Genomic DNA, 18,485 nt, shown 5'->3' with positions numbered 1-18,485 from the left:
CATGTAGGTACGTGCCTGTATTTGTTTCGTGTGTGTGTGTGTGTGTGTGTGTGTGTGTGTGTGTGTGTGTGCATGTGAGTGTTTGTGTGTGTACAAATACTCCTGGAGGCCAGCAATGCCACTGTAGAGTTAGAGTTGGAGGTGATTATATGCACCAGAAATGGATTTTATAAGCCAAAGTCTATTCATCTGCAACAATAACAAGGGCTTAGCCATCTCTCCAGGTCAGGGTTTCATTCTTGTGTTGTATAATTCTGTTCATTTGCCACATGCATGACATCATCCTGTCATTACATAGTGGTTGTGCTTCTAGGAGAATCCTCCTTGGTGCCTTTTGTCCCCCTAGCTCCAAAACCTGTAACCCATGGAGCTGTTTCTGTTTCTAGATCTTATGCTGGAATCATATGCAGTGGTGCCTTCTAACACGAGTTCTTTTCACTTAGCAGGTGAATGGGTAGTTTTATTGGAGTGTCTGCTCCTCAACCTCTCCTCTGTCCTATTGATCTTGCTAAGAGAATGCTTTATTAGCGGCAGCATTTCTCTTGCAAAAATAACCACCCACCCTCAACCATGCTAAATCACACCGTGCTGGATGCTCACCCGGTCCTGGAATATTTAATGACTAAAAAAATCAATACATTTAACTTTATTGAAGAGACATACGAAACATGTGAAAGAGCAATTGAAAAACTTTTCATTGTGTGTATTTCGTGAAAATTCTCTGAAGAAATGAGATGGGTAAAAGGCGAATAAAATAAGACATAAAATATCAGCCTTTAAATGGACGTCCATCTTTATATTTCTATAACGAGTAATGGTTATTTTAAATTACAATCGATTGTGTTTTGTTGGTGAATCTTATCTTTAAAATGTCATGATTTCCAAAACAGTAAAATATCAGTGCTTTTTTTCATGTACTCATCCTATTCGTACTTAAAATTATGGATATAAGCTTGGTAATTGTTTGATGATTACAGAATCCAAAATTCTTTTCTTAGTGAAAACTATCTGGAGCCTGAGGGCCTACAGTAAATAGAAATCCCAAGTTTGCTAACATGACTTTTATTTGAGTCTACACCTCTTCTTTCTCTCCTGCCTGGTTACCCTAAATGCTCTGTCATGCCTGTTTGTAACCCAGCCGGAAAGAGCTGGTTGCAGGCGTAGGTGCAGGTGTGTGCTGTTCCTTTCAGGCCTTTCCTTTCCTTGGTGTCCTGTCTCTGTGCCTCAGGAACCTTGTCTGGAGTCTCCCATGACAAGCTGTGTGTTGTAGTGCATGCTGACTGGGTTTTTGCTTGTTCCTGCTTCCCCACTGCTCTCCTCTCCTCTTCCTTGGCTAATGAATGGCCTGCCTAGCAACTGACCACTCCCCTTACTTATATGATAAGGTCCTTGAGAGCAGGAATGTTGCACCTTCAGAGTCTAGCTGTAAGACTATCCCAGCCATGAGTTAGCATAGTGAAAATGTTAACTGCTGAATTAAACCTGGGGGATTTGGTTTCAGTTGTTTAAAACCCAGTTGTAGCGAACAATTTCGGTCATTTTACTCATAACAAGTTTTCCCTTTTGCGTTAATTTTCTCCCTGTTAATTTTTGTTTTGATTTGTGTTTTCGAGGCAGGTTCTCACTACGTAGCTCGCTCTGGCTGTCCTGGAGCTCCCTGTGCGGTCCAGGCTAGACTCAGATTCAGAGAGATCTGCCTTCCTCTGCCTCCTGAGTACTGGGATTAAAGATGAGGGTGATTGAGTATTCTTATGGGTAAGGCGTTTGCACATGGAAGTGACACTGAAGATGAGTTTCAGAATCACTGTCTAGGTGGATGCGGCCCAGCCTCTGAGTAGTAAGAAGGCTGGCAGCTTGGGTTTTTGGCTCTGTTATGATGTCACATGACCCCGAGTAAACTCAAAGCCTCACTAAGGGTGGATCTCTGAACTCCTGTACCTGATTATTTCCAAAGATTCCTTCATCTGACTTAATCAAGAAATACAATTTAATAAAGCAAACAAGTTATTATCATTGGCAAAAGCATGCAAAAACAGAATAATATATTTTCTAAGATAGTCCTAATATAAGTACTATATAATATAGATAATGGGAAATATATATTGCCTACAATTACATATTAGGATGTAAGCCTTAGGATGTTTATCCTAAGTCTAAGACCCCAAAGTAAAATAATTCAAATTGTCAGGATTATAAATCTATATGTTAATATAACATGTTGATTCACATAATGTTTAGATTACATTTTAGTTTCTTTCACCAAATACATAATTTATCTGTTTAATATTATAAATTCCAATGCATTTCTATCATTCTGCAAGTAAATATAGGTGAAAAAAGAACCTCTCTGCGGCCAATTACTCATTCCCTGCAGCATTTTTTAAAAAAGAAGCAATATTAAAACAATTATAGGACCTCTTTCCTATGATTTAGGTCATTCATAATATATATAACCAAGTTTTGCAAAGCTTAATGGATTGGCATTTAGGTAGGAGTTTTATAAAGGTTTGAGATGTCATTGTTTGGACAAAACAAAGGCAGTATTTCCTCTCTTGCCTTCCCCTCCTCCTAGCCTACTTCTCTCCACCTGCTTGAGGAAAGCTGTATTTCTTCAGACAAGCCTCATAATTGCCCCTCTGTGCCTGATTTGGGGCTCAGGAAAGGCCCATAGCATCTGTAAAGCTGGCAGCGAAATGGTATTTCCAGGCAAGCACAGGGTTGCTGGGTAGTGAGCCAATCCACTGCTTTGTGCGAGCAGCTGAGAACCTCGCCGGAGTATTACCACGGTGTTCAGTAACACAGACCTGTGCCACGAGCAAGAGCAAGGAGAGCTCTGAGCAAGTGTGAGGGTCAATATTTATAGACCACTACGTAGCTGCCTTACAGAGACACACGGAGAAACACGCGGACACCGAGAGCCAGGCCAGGAGAAAACAGTGGCGAGAACTTGAATTTTGAGCTGTTCTAAAAAGAAATTTCTTTCTGTCAGGTTCAAACTTCGGCTGAATCACAACCATTTGGCGCTGAGCTATGACAAGAGAGCAAACAAAAAGTTAAAGGAGCAACTCGGCCATAAGTGACAGGTAAGGGGTTAACCAGTTTAGGCTGGCTTTTACTTGTAAAGCCCACCTCCCTCCAAGGTTGGCTGCTTTGCATCAGTGGGCAGAGGGCTGTGGGGCTTGGTACAGCTGTAAGGAGGGGCCGCCTGCTCCTACGAATGTTCCTGGAGGCAGTGGAGGTTTGTGTACTCCTGCTGAGAATGCCGGACCTCCTTAGTGCCCCAGTGTGGGTGGTGGCAGCCGCGCGCTCAAACATTGATTTCATACTCTCTTCGTCTATCAGACTGAAGCCCGCCTGTTGGGAACTTCCTACTTAACTTGATATAAATAGCAAGGCATTAGCGTTAGTTAATTTTGTGATCTAAAGATGGAATATAGAAAGTTCACATCAACTTGTAGCGATGTACTTAACTGGACAATATCAGAATGTGGAAATGGGGATTATGGACAATACAGGGTCTTTTTGACAAAAGAAATCTTCAGGGGGCAGGAGACTGAAATACTTACTACTGTCTTTTGGGAGGAGATGAACCTGGTGTGACAAGAATAGTTTTCTCTGGATAAAGTACTAAAGACAGAATTTAAGAGGCAGCCCCCATGCTTGTCTAGATGACTTGCAGTTGGGTTTTTAGGAACTAAGTTCCTTTTCTTATATTCAACCCATGTCAGCACCCCTGCATGTGCATTACAGTGGGGTTTTTCTATTACTGCAGGCAGCAGGTTAAGGGCGTCTGTGTGTGCATGTGTTGCTGTGGTGTGCTTGACTATTCTCATTTCTGATAATTTAAATGCAACAATGTTGCAGGGCACAGAAACCACTTTGCTCCTCGTGGGTTCTTGTTCAGAACGCTCCCCAAGCGTATATGCTTTTATTATTTATGTCTACTCTACGTGGTTTAGAAAGTCAGTGTTTTCCTTCGCTAGACCTGTGGCACCAAGGAGATGGAGATTACCCAGCAAAATAACGAAAGCTTACTTGTTTGATTCTTACATTGTGAAACTACAAGTGATCGCGTGATGTTTGGACATTTCTAGGTTCTGTTACAGGTGACAGTTTGACTGCCAGTGAGTTTTCTGTACTACCACTGTACGTATTTAAGCTGGAAACAAAACCTATTCTGCTGTGGGGTTTAAATGATCGTCCAGTAGAGCTACAAGGGAGAGCTAATATGCAGAGTTATCAAACAGAAAGCAGCTGATTTTGAAATATGATGGGACGTATCAAAATGGAAGGTGGAGTAGCTTAAATGAAAAGTGTGGCCTGAATGAGGCCACAGCTTATACAGAGTCACTGACGTTGACTGATGTATACTTTGGGGGGCGTGGTATTATTGATACTGGGTCTTTTTATATACCCATGATGATCTGGTACTTGATGTTCATGCTACACCTCAGCTTCCTGGTATGATTGCCAGTGTCAGTAACCACACCCAAAGTGAGGGTCTGTAGACAGAGTTTCTCTTGTCACCCTGCCTGTCCTGGAACTGTCTCTGTATACTAGACTAACCTTGAACTCAGAGATCTGCCTGCCTCTGCCTCCCAGAGTGCTGGTATTAAAGGCGTTCTCCAAATCATAAGTTGTGATATATATATATATATATATATATATATATATATATATATATATATATATATATATATATAGGCTGTTTCCAAATTCTGCCTGCTGTGAGAGCATTTCTGAACAGGAATTAGCAGTTGTCTCTGTAGTAGGGAATACAGGGTCTCCTGGGAATATGCCCAGGGGTTGTATGCCTGGATCATGTGACAAACGTCTTCTTTGCTCTTTGAGGAACCCCAACCCTGATTTCTATAGTGGCTGTACCAGTTGGCATTGCCACCAACAGGGAACAGGCGTTTCCTTTTTCCACATTCACTCCAGCATTTTTTAAGCTTAGCCATTCTGAATTGGGAAAGAGGAAATCTCCAAGTAGTTTTAATTTACATTTCCCTGATTGGTAAGCATGATGAATATTCCAACTGCTCCTTAGCTATTTGTATTTCTTCCTTTGAGGACTCTCTGTTAAGTTCCAGGCCCTTTATTTTAATTGGGTTGTTTGTTTTCTTGGTATTTAATTTTTTTCTTTTAGAGGGGTTGTTGTTTGTTTAGTTTTGGGAGTTTGTTCATTTGGTACTAACCCTCCATCAGATATATAGCTGGTAAAGATTTTTTCCATTCTTGAGGCTGCCTCTTGAATTATGTGAATCATAATTCAAAAACTTTTTAGTTTCATGAGGTTCCATTTGTCGATTATTGGTCTTAATGTCTGTGCTCCCAGGGTCCCGTTCAGTTCTCCTTTATTAATTTGAAGGCTGAACTGATCCACATCTTTTCTTAAAGTTTATATTAACATTTAATGTTTGTCTTGTCCTTAAAAAAATCAGTGTTTTTTTTTTATAATTTGTTTGAGAACTTTCCTTTCAGTTTGAGAATATGTTTCATTTATGTTTTATAATACTGTCCATTTTGAAAATGTATCATGGTTGAAATAGACTGGATGAATGGAATCTAAGTCTATTAATGCATTTTCCCTGGCTACATGGTGAAGATTGTAATCTCTCCTGTGTCAAATATTCTGATTGTTTGCTTGTTGTTTGTTGTTGTTGATCACCCGTGTTGAGCCCTTTTTACAAGTTCTCTTTTCATCCCACCTTATAATTTTGTCTCTGAAGTTCCATGTTGACTCCTTATTGGGGGAAAAATCCATGGCAAATAAGTAACTACAGGAAAGTAAGAGGAGGGTTTTTTTCCTCACATTTGGGAGAAAAGTATAGAGGTTATGATCCTGGTTGTTATTGCCTAAAAGGGGCTATATTTATGTTAAAGATTAATTAAGTATTTTAAATCTCGAGATTGTTTCTCAGTAGCATTTTTGGCGTTTGACAAATCCTGTTTGCTATTGGTTGCTAATCACATTTTTAAATACCGTCTTTATAATGAATATTACCAGAATTAAGAAATGCAGAGCCTTTTGCATTATGCATCTACTCAAGCAATAATGAATTAAACCATAAATATGAATGGACACTTTCTAATGGCCCTCATTTCTCCAGTCTTGCTTTTTGTACTGCAGATCATCTACTTGCATTCTTGGTAGGGGACAGTCCACACTCTGATAACACAGCACGTTCCTGCAAAACTCCTCCCAGTTAGCCTTTCACAGTCCCACAAAAGGCCATGATTCTTGGAACCTTTCCGTTTTTCTGACCTTGGTAGCTCTCGTGCTCTAGGCTCACCTTCTGCCTTCCTTGTGGAACGTTGCCTACATCTGTCCTGCCGACCCAGGAGAATATCCCTGGTTTTCTGTTTCTCGTTTGAGCACTAACTCTTGCATTTATCACATTTTGTCCACCCTGTGTTGTTTCTTCTTCTGAGTTGCTTAGGTTGCCGCTCCCTCATGAAAGTCCTTTCTCAGGTTTTAGTCTCATTGGCCACCTACCCTTCCAGGAGTCTCATGGGTTACCTTAGCTTTCCCTCAACCTCTGTCACAGCACTTGGGGAACCTCAAGTTACAATGTTTGTCTTTCATGGGACTAAAGTCCTGGCTAGGATTTAAAGTTTAGTGTAACAAATATCCCACAATAAGAGGAAATAAAATGTATTTATTTTACAAATACATCTTAAAATAGCCCTTTCATATTAACAGTTTTTAAAACATTCATTATTCTGATAGACGGAAAGTTCTTCAAGAAGGAATCAGTATTTTAAGGGTAGTAACAATATCGCAAAGATATTTTATTTATTTTTCTAGTATCCATTATAAGCTGGAAAGAGAGAGATAGGATGGAGAGAAATTAATCAGATATGATCATGTATAGGGAACATATCCAAGGAAATGTGTATTTGCTGTGCAGAAGTACAAAATAACAATGGTTAGCAAAATAAAAATCCAGACTATATAGACCCCAAGAGTTTGCTCAATCATGTCGATCAAATCTGTCACAGTAACTGATAGATTGCTTCTGCAGTGGTGAGCGCTGTGGTTAGTAAAGGTTTCCTTGGTGAACAGTAGCCCCCTTCCCAAGGGCCCTACTTCAGGGGAGAATAAGTCTGTTGTGTGTTTGGGAAAACTAGAATTGCAGGATGGAATTGCTTTCAGTGATCTCAGGAAAGGCATTCCTTCACTTATATTTATTTTTGCAGAGATAGCTTGGAACTTAAGGAAATAACACAAAAGCATGGCTGAAGAATTCTCCAACTTGGGAAAGGTGATACTGCAGTTAAGGCAGAGGAAGAATTTACTGCTCAAAATAGAAATGTTGAAAGAAAAGGAAGTCAGTGTTTAAAGAAGTTGAGGAATAACAGCTGTTCCTTTAAGCTCCGAAATTCAGTAAAAATGGCTGTGTTTTTAATTGCGTTTTGTTTACACAGAGTGCGTAAAGTACTTGTTGTCTGAGCTACTTCATAACCACTGACAGACATCTAACTTCATGGACAATCTGGAGCAATTGAGTTTTCCGAGTTCCGAGTGTTTGTGCTGCTTTGTCCTCTCCACAATGGTTGTTTCCTCTACTATTTTAGCCTGAAAGCCCTCTTGCCGACATTGACTATGACTCTTGTTTGCTTAACCTTGACTTGTATCTGTGTGAGGAATGAAAACAATATTGGTGTTTTCAAAGGAAAATGTAGCGACTTTTTAATTGCTTAAAATAGACCACAGTCGGTTGAAATTTCTTTTCAGATACATGTTTTTCCACATAACTGTCCTGTGGGAAGCTTGAATTGGAACAAGTGCCATTTCTAAAAGTTTACTGGTATAAATTTTATAGCTCTGTCTGGCATATCAAATGATATGAGAAGACTGGGAGAAGAGAGCTTTCTTGGATCGCGGTGTTGGAGCAGGTGTACCTGTTTCTCATTATTCGGTGAAGACAGAAACACAAGCTCGTCTCAGTAAAATCTCAAACACCATAGCAAAACCAAATCACTAAACTCTACCACTGCCACTGAGAAAAGGCCAAAGAACTTTGTGGTTGGAATGTGGCAGAAAGTGTTTTTGCTTTTGTTTTTTGTTTTCAGCAAATCATTACTAGTCCTACTTTATTACATAGCAGTTTGCATTACCAATTAATATTTTCTATAATTGTGCGTAATTCATAAAATATTAGAGAAGTAGAATATATTAACTTTTAAGTTAGAAGCTTTTTATGTTAAAGATAGCAAATGCATGAGAAATTTTGCCAACCTTGCCAGACATCCTCTTAAAATATGTAATTACAATGTAAATCACAAAGAAAAGAAATCCCTAAGTTTAAAGACAGTATATGATTTTGGTTCTGATTATATTTTTTCTATATTTATTCTACATATTTTATGAAAAAATTAATTTGTGACATTCTGTGTTTGAATGGTATTAAACTTTGTATTCTTTCTTATTTCTGAAAGTTAAATCTTATAAATTCTGTGCTCAGATGAGCTAAAGTACTTTTCCACTCATAACTATACTGAAAATATTTTGTGAATGGCATTTTCTTCTTTTCTCTCCTGGTTTTCCCATTTTTCTTGGTAGTAATCTCACAAACATTTTTCTCGCTCCATGAAAATAGGGCAAATACATGTAAAACAAAAGTAATAAAATGAGAATTCTGACTTTTTATTGTAGCTTCGGCAATCCAATAGGGAGCGGATGACTGTATCACTTATAAGTGCTTTGAAGTTGCTTTATTTCTTGAACTTTGGGGAAGTGAAAGCTTTGAATAAGATTAAAGGCCATGTTTTCTAGAATAAAATGAGTTCTATCCATAATGAAAAAGAAGTTTTTTTTTCTAAAAATAAATTCAGGCTTCATCAATAAGTGAAGTAGCATTGCCTTTCAATTTTACGGAATAGTTGAGAATTATTGATATTAATATTTCAAGGGAGTGGAAGAGTCAACAATGAATTCATTCGGGCCTGTACTTTTAGTTAAGACATTTTGGAAAAAAAAAACTACTGAAATTGAATTGGTGGTTATAGATCTGTTTAAATTTTCTCACCTTGACATAATATAGTGGTGTTATATACATCTAGAAGTCCATCTATTTCGTTTTGATTTTCACAATTTGTGGAACATAAATTTGAACAGTATGTCCTTAAGATTTTCTGAATTATGCTTGTATCTGTTGAAATTTCATTTTCATTTTTAATTTTATTATTTTGGGTGGACTTTTTTTTATCACTTTGGCTCAAGGTTTGTCAACAATATTTATCTTTAGAGGAACCAAATCTCTTTTTATTTTGTGTTTGTTTTATTCCCATTACATTAATTTCTGTCTTAATGTTAATTATTTCATTCTATCTATTGATTTGGAGTTAGGGTTTTCCTTGTTTTTCCAAGACTCTAAGACATTGTGTTATGTGATTTATTTGAGCTGTCTTTGATATTTTGATTTAGACAGTGGAAGCTATGAGGTTCCTTCTTAGGTTGCTTTAGTTTTAAGGATGTGAGAGGATATCAAAGCCTTTTCTGTACTCACTAAGATGATCAATGGTATCTGTCCCTGTGTTAAGTATTGCATTCTTTGATTCACTTAAGAGGAACCCTGGCTTCATTTTTGGCAGGTTTTGGATTGTTAATTTTCCTCTGTTTCTAGGATTTCTAGGTTTTAAAATTTCCTTCTTCCTTTCTTTTATGATCTACTCACAATTCAATAGTGTGTTTATCGATCTCCCTCATACCAAAGCCAGATAAAGATAGGAAAGCAACAATAACGGAAGAAACTGGTGTGTCCCTCTCTGTAATGAACACAGATGGAAAATCTCAGTAAATTGGTTGGAAACAGAATTCAGGATCACACGAAAACATATCATTAGGCATGGTTGTGTTGGCTTCGTTCTCCAAAGGCCAGGATGCCTAATTCAGCAAGTGAGTCAGTTCTATTAAAGTGACTCTTTTCCCAAAGCAATCTTTACAATCAATGAAATCTCCACCAAAATCTCAGTGATGTTCTTCACACAAGCAGAAAAACAAACAGACAACCTTAAGTTTTTGGCCCAAGACTCATTGGCTTATGGTTAACACTGATTGACCTCTTTCTGGAGACAGTGATGATGACGATGATGACAAAGACGATGATAACAATGACCATGACTACTGCTGCTGCTGCTGCTGCTACTACTACTACTATTACTACTACATCTACTACTACTACTACTACATCTACTACTACTACTATTACATCTACTACAACTACTACTACTACTACTACTTAATGGTTGAGAGTGTCTAAGAGGGTATCGAAGGAGGCAGTAAGAGGTTGATGTTATTAAAAAAAATTGAAGGTATCAAACATGATTGAAGTTTTCTGTTTCTATTAGTTTCTTGAGAGTTTTATTCAATATGTTTTAATCATATTTACCTGCTCTCCTACAGTTTTTCAATTGGAAGCCCTTCCCTGTTCACCCACCCTTTTAAGACCACTGTGGTCCTTTTGCTCCTCTCTTGTTCTCTTCTTGCTCTCTCCCTCTTCCCCTTTGTCCCTTCTTTCCCCATTCCCCTTCCCCTTCTCTTCATGTGCTCATGGCCAGCTTCTTCTCTTCTCTTCTCTTCTCTTCTCTTCTCTTCTCTTCTCTTCTCTTCTCTTCTCTTCTCTCTCCCTCTCTCCCTCTCTCCCTCTCTCCCTCTCTCCCTCTCTCCCTCTCTCCCTCTCTCCCTCCTCTCCCTCCTCTCCCTCCTCTCCCTCCTCTCCCTCCTCTCCCTCCTCTCCCTCCTCTCCCTCCTCTCCCTCCTCTCCCTCCTCTCCCTCCTCTCCCTCCTCTCCCTCCTCTCCCTCCTCTCCCTCCTCTCCCTCCTCTCCCTCCTCTCCCTCCTCTCCCCCTCTCCCTACTACCTTCTTAACTCTCCTCCCCATGCCCTGAATAAACTCAGTTCTATACTAAAAAAAAGGACCACTCTGGTCTTCAAGTGTTATTGCATATGCAATCTTTTGCTGGAGAATGGTTGACATACCAGTGTACCAGTGACTACATTTACCAGAAGCTCTTAGCTCCCTCTCTCAGCAACTAATAACTGCTAATAGAACAACTTTGGGGTGGGATTCTGTGCTCAGGTCTTGCCCATGCTAGGATTTGGTCTGGCTTGGGCTTACACAGGTTTTGTGCATGAAATCAAAATTTCTATGAGTTCATATGTACACTTGACTTACTGTGTCCAGAAAATAATATGGCTTAATACTTGTCCACCACTTCCGGTTCTTATAGTCTTTCCATTTTCTCTTCAGCAGTGATTCCTGAGTCTTTGGAGAAGAGGTGAGGCTTATATATTCTTTAAGAGTTGAGCTTTCTGCACTCACTTAGTCTTTGCACATTGGCTAGCTGTGAGTCACTATGTGAGTCAGCTTCTACTGTAAATAGAAGCTTCTCACGTGAGGGATAGTGATTCACTAATCTATGGCTATAACAATAAGTCATTACAAGTTTTGTAAGTTTTCCTCATTCCTACGACCTGTCAAGCCATAGAGTTTTTAGTCTAATATTGGTGCCAGGCGTGACTCTTAAGCTGAATGGCAGAACTTGAGTCCAGTCAGAAAATGGCTGGTTATTGACATGCTCATGTTACTGTTGCATAAGTGGGCGTATCTTGCTAGGTCAGTCACTGTTTCAGGTTGCAGGGTTCAAGATTGGTGGTGACTTTCTTCTAGTACTTGTATAACACTTTCGAGCACAGTATAAGCTAACTATCAGAGATGGGGCTTTCACATTTTTCCCAGCTTGGTTTCATCATGTTCTATGAGGGTCTTCAGTATCTGGGTTGTTCTAGCAAGGGTTTCCTTGTGTAGCCAGGGCCTTGACATTGCTATCCTCTGACCTCAGCCTCCCAGGGGATGGTATTACAATTTGGCTTTGCCCAACAACCCATGGGGGAGTTGTCTCATGACTAACTGAATGTTAAGCCCAACCTCAGCCTGTGACTGTGCATTCTGCTCTTGTCCTTCCTTTACCAGAAGCAAAGCAACTTCCTTTCTGTACCTTTCAGATTGTTGAAGAAAATATTCATGACCTTTGAGTAAACACATTCCATTGGATTGCTGCCTTTTGCTCTGGGTTTAAATTGTCCACTTTAATTTCTTTTCCCTGAAGGTACTTATAATTCTTTTAAAAATCTGTACTAAGAAAAGTTATATTTTATTTTGATTTTTATCTTCATTACCGTTGAACTTGAATTTGAGGGGATTATTAGCAATGGCAGTGTTTTCTCATGCACCTATTAGTGGTTTCTGTAGAGGTTGCATTTGTCTTGTTTTGTTTACAGTAGTATTCTTTAAAAGATGAAATCAGATCATCCTGAATCTCAGCGCTCTTTGGAGACCCTTTCTTAGCAACTGCATTCATGTGCTCTTCATTACTTTAAAAATTCAGTTTCTTTGTTTTGAAATCAAAACATATCCTCAGCTATCTTTATTTTCAGAAGCAATTAGAATTTTCTTCATCTCCATTGAAGCACGGAGAGCTCTTTTTTATCCAGAAATAGCGAAGTTGAATTTAATCACAGTCACTATGGTCCACAGGGACTTTATTAATCAAGTTTCTTTTTTTTACCTCTGTGGGGTCCTTACCCATCTCCACATTCTGTGTGAGGCCATCTTTGCTTTATGATCCTAAAGCCTAGTTTTAAATCTCTGTGCTACCTTTCAATTTGTACTGCCTTTACACTTTCATAAGTATGGACTAAAAATACGTTTCTCATTAAATGACACTTAGGCGTTGGAACACCTTACAGTAGGTGCATTGACAGGGCTGTGGAAATGAAGAGTACTGTAGGCCAGAGACTATCCATCATGCTTATGTTAAAGAAGACTTTTTCAGAGATAGTATCTTTGTGACAAATTATGTATGCAAAATAGCCACTATTAAGTGTCTCCCTGTAAGGCCATCCCAGGACTGGGAAGGGGTATGGAGACCCTTGCATTCAGGCCTTCGGAATTGTTTCTAGAAGACATAGTTATTCAGAATGCCTTTCTTTCTGTTGCCGTCTGTTGGGTCAGACTTCCAAGGCAATGTAAGGTTCACATGCGTGGGGCAACCACCTCTGAGGCACATTCACAGCTGTTTACATCATGGTCATCTGGTAGACAGGAAATGGGATATTGATAGTGACATGATTTTAGTTTCTTGAAACTCCAAGCATTTGTCAAGATAGTAAGTCAATTAAAAGTTTGGTGAAGTTTTTAATAAATTACTTCCTTGGGACATTTTCTGTTTGGGTAACTGTGTTACTACTGGTGGCAATTGGTACCCATAGCCAGCAAGCTTATATGAAACCAAAGACTGATTCACGAATACTTCTGGATGTATGTAGAACTCACAGCTGGCATGCACCATACATGCAATACGTGTCCAGTTTTGCTGTAATGCTGACATACTTCATGTGCTTGGGCATTTCTTTAGACACTTGTAGTTGGGATAAGCAGTGACCAGCTCTGAATCATGTACCGACCAGACAGTGTATGCTGTCATTCTCTCCTATTCCTCTGCTCTGTCCCTCCTCCTGGCTATTAGTATTATTTCTTCTTCACTCTCCATCTTTCTGATGGGTCTTTTTTCTTAGTCTTAAATGTCTGCTGTCTTGTAGATTTTCTAGGATACCATGTTGTTACTGTTGTTTGTTTGTTTTTCAGTAATTTTTAATTTAAAAAAAGCCCCCCCCTTTGAGAATGGTGCTTTTTTTGTGTAGCTTGGGCTGGCATCAGACCCTCTTTAGTAATGATGTTCTGACATTTGTGATGTTGTTGCCTTTATTTCTTGTATATGGGGCTACAAGCGTGCACTGCCATGATGGTTTATATAATGTTGGGATTAGAACCCAGAGTGCATGCCAGGCAAGCACTCTATCAACTTAGACACACCCATAGTTCCCTAACATTTTTTAAGTTTAGCTTTTTCTATATCTTTTCTCTTCAGTATCCTCCCTCCTTATATCAGAAATCTGTTCTTATATGCAATTTGAAGAAAATCTTTTTTTTTGATTTTTTAACATTGGATATTAAATATCTGAAAGGCAGAAAACTTCTATCATAGGGTAAAGTACAACTACTATCTTTTGCAGTACGTGTAAAGTTATCTACTCTTTTTTATAGCTTTTGATCAGTGTTAGCCATAGATATTTCTATATAAGATAATAGTTTCATTTAACACTTATATGTGCATGTTAGTTGTGTGGAAAGGTCTTTATAAGCTAGCCCTCTTTTGAAGATGAATAAATAGAATTCAAGAGGGTAAAACAGCAGTGCTTGTATTATGCAGCTTGGAAAGTATATGAGGTAAGAATAATGTCGTGTTCTTTCTGACTTCAGACACCATGCCATTCGATGTGTTGCTTTATTTTGAAATAAGTGTTGACTTTCCTACTCCTGCACGTGCCTACCATTTTGAGACATCAAGCAGAATATAGAAGACTTCCAAATGAGGCAGCTGCTCAAGCCGGACATTCCAGGTCTCTTCTCTCTCCAAGAACAAAGCCCGGTCTTCAGTCACCACAGGAAGATTAAATCTCAATTTGGGAAGAGTAGTTTAATTTTATTCAATAAATTTCCACTTTTGTTACTTTTTAACTACCTGTATAGACAGACAAATCCTCTCCAGAAAGCATGTTCTTGCAGACAAGTCTGTAGTTTTGAGATAGTTCAAACCCTCATCTTTTATACAAAGATTTTGCTTTTAAAATTTTTCATTTAGAGTCTTTTATATTAATGCTTTCCCACTACCATTGCTTCAATTTTTATAGCTGATCACTAGGCAATAGATGCGTTTGGGTATGCAGACATCAGGTTTCCGGTGTACAGTTTAACCTTTACCTTGTCCTGCTCTCCAGGAACTTCATTTGAAATGATGTGAGGCAGGAGATGACATTACAAATGAGCGTTATTTCTACATCCAGTTCAATAACCTCTTACCCCTTTTGGAAATGAGTTAGGTATGGAAGAAATAAGAATAAAGATTGTAATGAAGAAGTGCTCTGTTGATTTTTACCATGACTGTTTTGGTCCTGTATTTAGATGAAATAACTTGAAATGATTCTAAGTTGTAGACTCTTTGGAATGTTTGCCATCGTAAAATCATCTTTTATGCTATTTCTCTTCCTTGTGCTGACCCAAATGTTTTAAAGTGAATGTGTGTACGTATTTCATACTTGAGAAACAGTACAACTGGTGAAGTAGAGTTTGAAAAACATCCCTCGTGTTTTGACCTGGCTGGTTAGTTCTAAAATTTTGTCATCTTATTCGTGATATGTGAAACTATAAGCAGGTAAATATTCAATTATATCAAGGTATACTAGGAGAAATCTTGAGTAGCCAAAGCATATCATCAGAAAGTTCTGAGAATATTACCTAACCTCGTTTCTGCAAATTGAGAAGAGAATGTCATGATTTTAGTGGGAAAACACTCATATGGTATGTAGGGGATTGGTGGAGTCTACTTGGAGAGCCACAGAGTTATCCCGTAGAGATTCTAACTAGAGTGTAAGGTAGAACTAATACTTGCTTAGATGTTTGCGTAAGGTGTGTTGGTATATAAGCAAAGGATCTTTAAGGAATACAGGCTCATTCTAAGAAACTTCTGAAGACCTCAACTCAAGGGGCGGGATAAAGTACTGACAGTGAGATGTGTAAATTTATATCAACTGTGTCAAAATCCCAATCCTTCTTAGTTTTCTTCCTCCATCCTCCATATTGCTATCTGTTTCAACTGTAATACCTCATCCATACAGGCCATCACTAGCCAACTAGGCCTTTCATGAAGTCCAGTGAGCCTTGAAGGCAAATAGAAGTCAAGAGATTTTAACTCCGTCTTTTTGCAAAACACGTTTCAAAGTTTTATCAATGTGCTGCTTGTTTTTGAGTGGCTGTTTAAAAGGTGGATATTTGGAGTTTATGTGTCGCTTGGCCCCTTTGTGGCTGTCTCTAAGATCCATTTGTATTGTATCAATTGTATTGATGTCTTAGCATGCCCTGGCTTTGTTCTTGTAATAGTATGGTAAGATTGTGCCTTTGTCTCGCTAGCCTTTGATTCTTCATGGACTCTGATTTCTTGAGCTTTTCACTTCTCATGAGTCCATATGCAGGGCACTCCAGTCTGCCTTTCCTTATTTCTTTTTGCCTTCCTTCCCACCTCCCCATCTCAGATGCAGCCAGACCACTCCTGAGAGCCAGCACTAACCACCCAGTGTCATTTTGTTCACAGTGCCCCCATGCTGTGGTTCTACAGATGTGGATCCTTAGAGCTTTCCTGCTTCCAGGCAGGTTCCTTTAGCTGAAAAGTGAGGCGACTTGGAATCACTGTAGTTAACCAATATGCTTGAGTTTTTACTGCTGCTCTTGATGACCTTGTGGGCTAGAAGCCATGGAGGTTTTGTCCAGTACCTATCATTATTGTATTTTATTTGTGCCCAGACAGTGCACAATTCTGCAAAGTGAAAGGGGACATGTGTTTCCCCACCCACCTTCACTTATGACTTGCTTTTGTTTTGAGACTCTCCAGTATAATAGAATCCTGTCTTCTAGGGGTAATTATTTTCTCTGGAGTCCTATCTGCCAGAAAGGTTGATAGATGGGGGGATACCTGGATATTTCTCAAGTTTTAATGAGAAACTTTCAATGTCTGAGGCTCTTGTCCTGTTGCCAGGTGCAACTTGCCAAGTCTGTCTCCTTCAAGAGCACATTCTTTTTTAAAGGTCTTTTTCTCTCTCTCTCTTTCTTTTTCTCTCTTTTTCTTTCTTTCTCTCTCTTTTGCTTTCTCTCTCTAACTCTTTCTTGTTTTTCTTATATGCATATATGCTATACACCATAAATTTTTACATGATCCGTCATGCTTCATAGTTAAGACCTATCATATGGACCAGTCCTGAATTATGTTTAGATGACTCTTCTACCCTTAAATATGCCTGATTTTCCACTAGTCAGGTAGAGGGTAGTGTTAATGTGTGGGTCTCCCAAGTGATGATATTGTTAATGTAAATACCATGGCAGGCTTTCTTTTCTAGACAGTGGCCAGAACAGTTGTTATATTTCCCAAAATGTGAGTTTGTGCTAAACCTGGATGCCACGATGGACCCGGCTTCACTTTGCTAAGTGTTGTTAGGTTGGTAAAACACAGTTTCTCTATCAGCCAGTGGGCTGCATCCATGCTTACTTAATGACGGGGTGTGTTCTCGGAAGGTCGGAGACGGGTGACGTGCCACTACACAAACACGATAGAGTGCATCTGCGGTGTTAGCTTGTTTTCCTGATGTGAACACCAACTTCCGTGCTTTCCATCGCCAATAAAATCGCCTCATGTGAGTGTGTGACTGTAACTGATTGCAGGCTGTCTCGATTCCTTTTCTAAAAATCTGTTTATTCATATGTAATAATGCAAGAGCTATGTACCCAAGTGCCCACAGTCTGGTTTGGGTTCCCTTTCCCTTCCTTTAATGTTTTGATGTCCTTTGTACCCGGAAACATTCATATTGATTTAAAAATAAATAAATAAATAAATAAATAAATAAATAAATAAAAGCCTAGTACAGGTTGAACTTCAAAACAAGTAGAGTTGCGTGTCTCTGCTCCTTGAGAAGTGGCTTGGTTCATAGGAAGTTTTGTTTGTTTCCCTTCTTAGAATGGCTCTCTAAGCTTCAGGATTTGGGAAGAATATTGTTAGAAAAATCAGAGTTCAGTCATCCTTTAGTCTAGAGGACTGGTGTGATTTACCTGGATTTTATTTTAAAGAATTCTACTTTATGCTCAATAATAGAACAAGGAAGGCTTGTTTTAAGAGTCGTATCTCCATGTAGGAATTTACATTTAGATGGGAGAAGCCCAAAGCGGAAGTGATCATAGGGTAAAATAGAAGCTTGTTTCTTTCAGAGAGGCAAGTGTAGAGGGGGAGGAGCTACAAGGCTGTTCACAGCTACCAGGATGTAGTCTCTCTCTGTCATTCCTTCCCCTATCCTATCTAGCAGCAATGTGATGTTTCTGAACCGTCCTTCCACTTTATTGGCCAGCTTTCAAGCAGTTGGCCACATTATGATTGTGGTTTTTCTTTATTCAACTTAAAAACATCACTTATTTTATTTCACATGTGATGGTGTTCTGCCTGCATGTATGTCTATGTGAGGGTGTCAAATTCCCTAGAACTGGAGTTGCAGACATTTGTGATCCACCATGTGAGTGGTGGGAATTGAAGCCAGGTCCTCTTGAAGGGCAGCCAGTGCTCATAACCACTGAGCCATCTCTCCCCACATCATGATCTTAACTGGAGTGATTGCTACCATGAAAAGATGAGATTAAAGTTGCCAAGGAGAAGAGATGATTGGTCCCAACTTTGCTACACCATCTCATTCTCTCTGCTTAGGAATAATAATAGAAATATTACATTGTTAAGTCAGACCAATGAGGCACGTGTTTAGCCATGAGTGCAGTGTGATTCTGCATCCTAATACAGTCCTCATGGAATCCAGTCTATTAGCCGCT

At 39.1% G+C, this 18,485-nt stretch overlaps 1 protein-coding gene across 4 annotated transcripts in view; it reads left to right on the top strand.

Annotated features, from left to right (window-relative positions):
• Positions 1–18,485, top strand: part of Bmpr1b (bone morphogenetic protein receptor type 1B) — a 332,846-nt gene that overhangs the window by 183,609 nt on the left and 130,752 nt on the right. For all 4 annotated transcript variants that reach the window (XM_087625066.1, XM_087625064.1, XM_087625067.1 and 1 more), the window contains 1 exon segment: positions 2,990–3,083. The gene's annotated coding sequence lies outside the window, so the exon portion shown is untranslated.

Source organism: Rattus norvegicus, chromosome 2 (assembly GCF_021556685.1).
Source record: "Rattus norvegicus strain SHRSP/BbbUtx chromosome 2, alternate assembly SHRSP_T2T, whole genome shotgun sequence".
Lineage (NCBI taxonomy): Eukaryota > Metazoa > Chordata > Mammalia > Rodentia > Muridae > Rattus > Rattus norvegicus.
The sequence above is the reverse complement of the archived record's forward strand: the minus strand, read 5'-3'. Positions and strand labels throughout refer to the sequence as shown.